A 6653-nucleotide genomic window follows, 5' to 3' on the forward strand; every position below is an offset into this window, starting at 1 on the left:
AAAAGTCAAAAAAACGTCATAATATAGTACAATAAAAAAACGTCATAGTATAGTAAGGCATAAAAAGTCATAAAAACTACATAGTATAGTAATGCATAAAAAGTCATAAAAACATCATAGTATAGTAAGTCATAAAAAGTCAAAAAAACGTCATAGTATAGTAAGTCATAAAAAGTCAAAAAAACATCATAGTATTGCAAGGCATAAAAAGTAAAAAAAACGTCATACTATAGTAATGCATAAAAAGTCAGAAATACATCATAATATAGTGAGGCATTAAAAGGCATAAAAAGTCATAAAAATATCATAGTATAGTAAGGCATAAAAAGTCATAAAAACATCATAGTATAGTAAGGCATTAAAAGGCATAAAAATGTCATAGTATAGTAAGGCATAAAAAGTCATAAAAACATCATAGTATAGTAAGGCATAAAAACGTCATAAAAGCATCATAGTATAGGAAGGTGTTAAAAGTCATAAAAATGTCATGGTATAGTGAGGAATAAAAAGTCATAAAAATGTCATAGTATAGTGAGGAATAAAAAGTCATAAAAATGTCATAGTATAGTAAGGCATAAAAACGTCATAAAAGCGTCATAGTATAGTAAGGCGTAAAAAGTCATAAAAATGTCATAGTATAGTAAGGCGTAAAAAGGCATAAAAGCGTCATAGTATAGTAAGGCATAAAAAGTAAAAAAGAATATCATAGTATAGTAAGGCATAAAAAGTCATAAAAATGTCATAGTATAGTAAGGCATAAAAAGTAAAAAAAAATATCATAGTATAGTATGGCTAATAATATCATAGTATAGTAGGCATAAAAAGTAAAAAAAAATATCATAGTATAGTAAGGCATAAAAAGGCATAAAAACGTCATAGTACAGTAAGGCATAAAAAGTCATAAAAACTTCATAGTATAGTAAGGCATAAAAACGTCATAGTATAGTAAGCCGTAAAAAGTTATAAAAATGTCATGGTATAGTGAGGAATAAAAAGTAATAAAAATGTCATAGTATAGTAAGGCATAAAAACGTCATAAAAGCATCATAGTATAGGAAGGCGTTAAAAGGCATAAAAACGTCATAGTATAGTAAGGCATAAAAACGTCATAGTATAGCTAGGCATAAAAACGTCATAAAAATGTCACAGTATAGTAAGGTGTAAAAAGTCATAAAAATGTCATGGTATAGTGAGGAATAAAAAGTCATAAAAATGTCATAGTATAATAAGGCATAAAAAGTAAAAAAAAATATCATAGTATAGTATGGCTAATAATATCATAGTATAGTAAGGCATAAAAAGTCATAAAAACGTCATAGTATAGTAAGGCATAAAAACGTCATAGTATAGTAAGGCATAAAAACGTCATAGTATAGTAAGGCCAAAAAAGTCATAAAAATGTCATGGTATAGTGAGGAATAAAAAGTCAAAAAATGTCATAGTATAGTAAGGCATAAAAAGGCATAAAAACGTCATAGTAAAGTAAGGCATAAAAAGTCATAAAAATGTCATAGTATAGTAAGGCATAAAAAGTCATAAAAAGTCATAAAAACGTCATAGTATAGTAAGGCATAAAAAGTCATAAAAATGTCATAGTATAGTAAGGCATAAAAAGGCATAAAAACGTCATAGTATAGTAAGGTGTAAAACGTCATAAAAATGTCATAGTATAGTAAGGCATAAAAAGTAAAAAAAATATCATAGTATAGTAAGGCATAAAAAGTCATAAAAATGTCATAGTATAGTAAGGCATAAAAAGTAAAAAAAAATATCATAGTATAGTAAGGCATAAAAAGGCATAAAAACGTCATAGTACAGTAAGGCATAAAAAGTCATAAAAATGTCATGGTATAGTGAGGAATAAAAAGTCATAAAAATGTCATAGTACAGTAAGGCATAAAAACGTCATAAAAGCATCATAGTATAGTAAGGCATAAAAACGTCATAGTATAGTAAGCCGTAAAAAGTCATAAAAATGTCATGGTATAGTGAGGAATAAAAAGTCATAAAAATGTCATAGTACAGTAAGGCATAAAAACGTCATAAAAGCATCATAGTATAGTAAGGCATAAAAACGTCATAAAAGCATCATAGTATAGGAAGGCGTTAAAAGTCATAAAAATGTCATGGTATAGTGAGGAATAAAAAGTCATAAAAATGTCATAGTATAGTAAGGCATAAAAACGTCATAAAAGCATCATAGTATAGGAAGGCGTTAAAAGTCATAAAAATGTCATGGTATAGTGAGGAATAAAAAGTCATAAAAATGTCATAGTATAGCTAGGCATTAAAACGTCATAGTATAGTATGGCGTAAAAAGGCATAAAAGCGTCATAGTAAAGTAAGGCATAAAAAGTCATAAAAATGTCATAGTATAGTAAGGCGTAAAAAGGCATAAAAACGTCATAGTATAGTAAGGCATAAAAAGTCATAAAAATGTCATAGTATAGTAAGGCATAAAAAGGCATAAAAACGTCATAGTATAGTAAGGTGTAAAACGTCATAAAAATGTCATAGTATAGTAAGGCATAAAAAGTAAAAAAAATATCATAGTATAGTAAGGCATAAAAAGTCATAAAAATATCATAGTATAGTAAGGCATAAAAAGGCATAAAAACGTCATAGTACAGTAAGGCATAAAAAGTCATAAAAATGTCATGGTATAGTGAGGAATAAAAAGTCATAAAAATGTCATAGTATAGTAAGGCATAAAAAGTCATAAAAGCATCATAGTATAGTAAGGCATAAAAACGTCATAGTATAGTAAGCCGTAAAAAGTCATAAAAATGTCATGGTATAGTGAGGAATAAAAAGTCATAAAAATGTCATAGTATAGTAAGGCATAAAAACGTCATAAAAGCATCATAGTATAGTAAGGCATAAAAACGTCATAAAAGCATCATAGTATAGGAAGGCGTTAAAAGTCATAAAAACGTCATAGTATAGTAAGGCATAAAAACATCATAGTATAGCTAGGCATTAAAACGTCATAGTATAGTATGGCGTAAAAAGGCATAAAAGCGTCATAGTATAGTAAGGTGTAAAAAGTCATAAAAATGTCATAGTATAGTAAGGCATAAAAAGTAAAAAAAATATCATAGTATAGTAAGGCATAAAAAGTCATAAAAATGTCATAGTATAGTAAGGTGTAAAAAGTCATAAAAATGTCATAGTATAGTAAGGCATAAAAAGTAAAAAAAAATATCATAGTATAGTATGGTTAATAATATCATAGTATAGTAAGGCATAATAAGTCATAAAAACATCATAGTATAGTAAGGCATAAAAAGTAAAAAAAATATCATAGTATAGTAAGACATAAAAACGTCATAGTATAGTAAGGCGTAAAAAGGCATAAAAGCGTCATAGTATAGTAAGGCGTAAAAATTCATAAAAATGTCATAGTATAGTAAGGCATAAAAAGGCATAAAAGCGTCATAGTATAGTAAGGCATAAAAAGTAAAAAAGAATATCATAGTATAGTAAGGCATAAAAAGGCATAAAAACGTCATAGTATAGTAAGCCATAAAAAGTCATAAAAACGTCATAGTATAGTAAGGCATAAAAATGTCATAGTATAGTAAGGCGTAAAAAGTCATAAAAATGTCATGGTCTAGTGAGGAATAAAAAGTCATAAAAATGTCATGGTATAGTAAGGTGTAAAAAGTCATAAAAATGTCATAGTATAGTAAGGCATAAAAAGTCATAAAAATATCATAGTATAGTAAGGCATAAAAAGTAAAAAAAATATCATAGTATAGTAAGGCATAAAAAGTAAAAAAGATATCATAGTATAGTAAGGCATAAAAAGTCATAAAAATATCATAGTATAGTAAGGCATAAAAAGTCATAAAAATGTCATAGTATAGTAAGGTGTAAAAAGTCATAAAAATGTCATAGTATAGTAAGGCATAAAAACGTCATAGTATAGTAAGGCGTAAAAAGGCATAAAAGCGTCATAGTAAATTAAGGCGTAAAAAGGCATAAAAATGTCACAGTATAGTAAGGTTTAAAAAGTCATAAAAATGTCATAGTATAGTAAGGCGTAAAAAGTCATAAAAATGTCATGGTATAGTGAGGAATAAAAAGTCATAAAAATGTCATAGTATAGTAAGGCATAAAAAGGCATAAAAACGTCATAGTAAAGTAAGGCATAAAAAGTCATAAAAATGTCATAGTATATTAAGGCGTAAAAAGGCATAAAAACGTCATAGTATAGTAAGGCATAAAAAGTCATAAAAATGTCATAGTATAGTAAGGCATAAAAAGTAAAAAAGAATATCATAGTATAGTAAGGCATAAAAAGCCATAAAAATGTCATAGTATAATAAGGCATAAAAAGTAAAAAAAAATATCATAGTATAGTATGGCTAATAATATCATAGTATAGTAAGGCATAAAAAGGCATAAAAACGTCATAGTATAGTAAGCCATAAAAAGTCATAAAAACGTCATAGTATAGTAAGGCATAAAAACGTCATAGTATAGTAAGGCCAAAAATAGTCATAAAAAGGTCATGGTATAGTGAGGAATAAAAAGTCATAAAAATGTCATAGTATAGTAAGGCATAAAAAGGCATAAAAACGTCATAGTATAGTAAGGTGTAAAAAGTCATAAAAATGTCATAGTATAGTAAGGCATAAAAACGTCATAGTATAGTAAGCCGTAAAAAGTAATAAAAATGTCATGGTATAGTGAGGAATAAAAAGTAATAAAAATGTCATAGTATAGTAAGGCATAAAAACGTCATAAAAGCATCATAGTATAGGAAGGCGTTAAAAGGCATAAAAACGTCATAGTATAGTAAGGCATAAAAACGTCATAGTATAGCTAGGCATAAAAACATCATAAAAATGTCACAGTATAGTAAGGTGTAAAAAGTCATAAAAATGTCATGGTATAGTGAGGAATAAAAAGTCATAAAAATGTCATAGTATAATAAGGCATAAAAAGTAAAAAAAAATATCATAGTATAGTATGGCTAATAATATCATAGTATAGTAAGGCATAAAAAGGCATAAAAACGTCATAGTATAGTAAGGCGTAAAAAGTCATAAAAATGTCATGGTATAGTGAGGAATAAAAAGTCATAAAAATGTCATAGTATAGTAAGGCATAAAAAGTCATAAAAATGTCATAGTATAGTAAGGCATAAAAAGTAAAAAAAAATATCATAGTATAGTATGGCTAATAATATCATAGTATAGTAAGGCATAAAAAGGCATAAAAACGTCATAGTATAGTAAGGCATAATAAGTCATAAAAACGTCATAGTATAGTAAGGCATAAAAAGTAAAAAAAATATCATAGTATAGTATGGCTAGTAATATCATAGTATAGTGAGACATAAAAAGTCATAAAAATGTCTTAGTATAGTAAGGCATAAAAAGTAAAAAAAAAACGTCATAGTATAGTAAGGCATAAAAAGTAAAAAAAAATATCATAGTATAATAAGGCATAAAAAGTCATAAAAATGTCATAGTATAATAAGGCATAAAAAGTAAAAAAAATATCATAGTATAGTATGGCTAATAATATCATAGTATAGTAAGGCATAAAAAGGCATAAAAACGTCATAGTATAGTAAGGCATAAAAACGTCATAGTATAGTAAGGCGTAAAAAGTCATAAAAATGTCATAGTATAGTAAGGCATAAAAAGTCATAAAAATGTCATAGTATAGTAAGGCATAAAAAGTAAAAAAAAATATCATAGTATAGTATGGCTAATAATATCATAGTATAGTAAGGCATAAAAAGGCATAAAAACGTCATAGTATAGTAAGCCATAAAAAGTCATAAAAACGTCATAGTATAGTAAGGCCAAAAATAGTCATAAAAAGGTCATGGTATAGTGAGGAATAAAAAGTCATAAAAATGTCATAGTATAGTAAGGCATAAAAAGGCATAAAAACGTCATAGTATAGTAAGGTGTAAAAAGTCATAAAAATGTCATAGTATAGTAAGGCATAAAAACGTCATAGTATAGTAAGCCGTAAAAAGTTATAAAAATGTCATGGTATAGTGAGGAATAAAAAGTAATAAAAATGTCATAGTATAGTAAGGCATGAAACGTCATAAAAGCATCATAGTATAGGAAGGCGTTAAAAGGCATAAAAACGTCATAGTATAGCTAGGCATAAAAACGTCATAAAAATGTCACAGTATAGTAAGGTGTAAAAAGTCATAAAAATGTCATGGTATAGTGAGGAATAAAAAGTCATAAAAATGTCATAGTATAATAAGGCATAAAAAGTAAAAAAAAAACGTCATAGTATAGTAAGGCATAAAAAGTAAAAAAAAATATCATAGTATAATAAGGCATAAAAAGTCATAAAAAAGTCATAGTATAGTAAGGCATAAAAAGTCATAAAAATGTCATAGTATAGTAAGGCATAAAAAGTCATAAAAATGTCATGGTATAGTGAGGAATAAAAAGTCATAAAAATGTCATAGTATAGTAAGGCATAAAAAGGCATAAAAATGTCATGGTATAGTGAGGAATAAAAAGTCATAAAAATGTCATAGTATAGTAAGGCATAAAAAGTCATAAAAATGTCATGGTATAGTGAGGAATAAAAAGTCATAAAAATGTCATAGTATAGTAAGGCATAAAAAGTCATAAAAATGTCATAGTATAGTAAGGCATAAAAAG

This window comes from Seriola aureovittata, chromosome 17, assembly GCF_021018895.1.
Source record: "Seriola aureovittata isolate HTS-2021-v1 ecotype China chromosome 17, ASM2101889v1, whole genome shotgun sequence".
NCBI lineage: Eukaryota > Metazoa > Chordata > Actinopteri > Carangiformes > Carangidae > Seriola > Seriola aureovittata.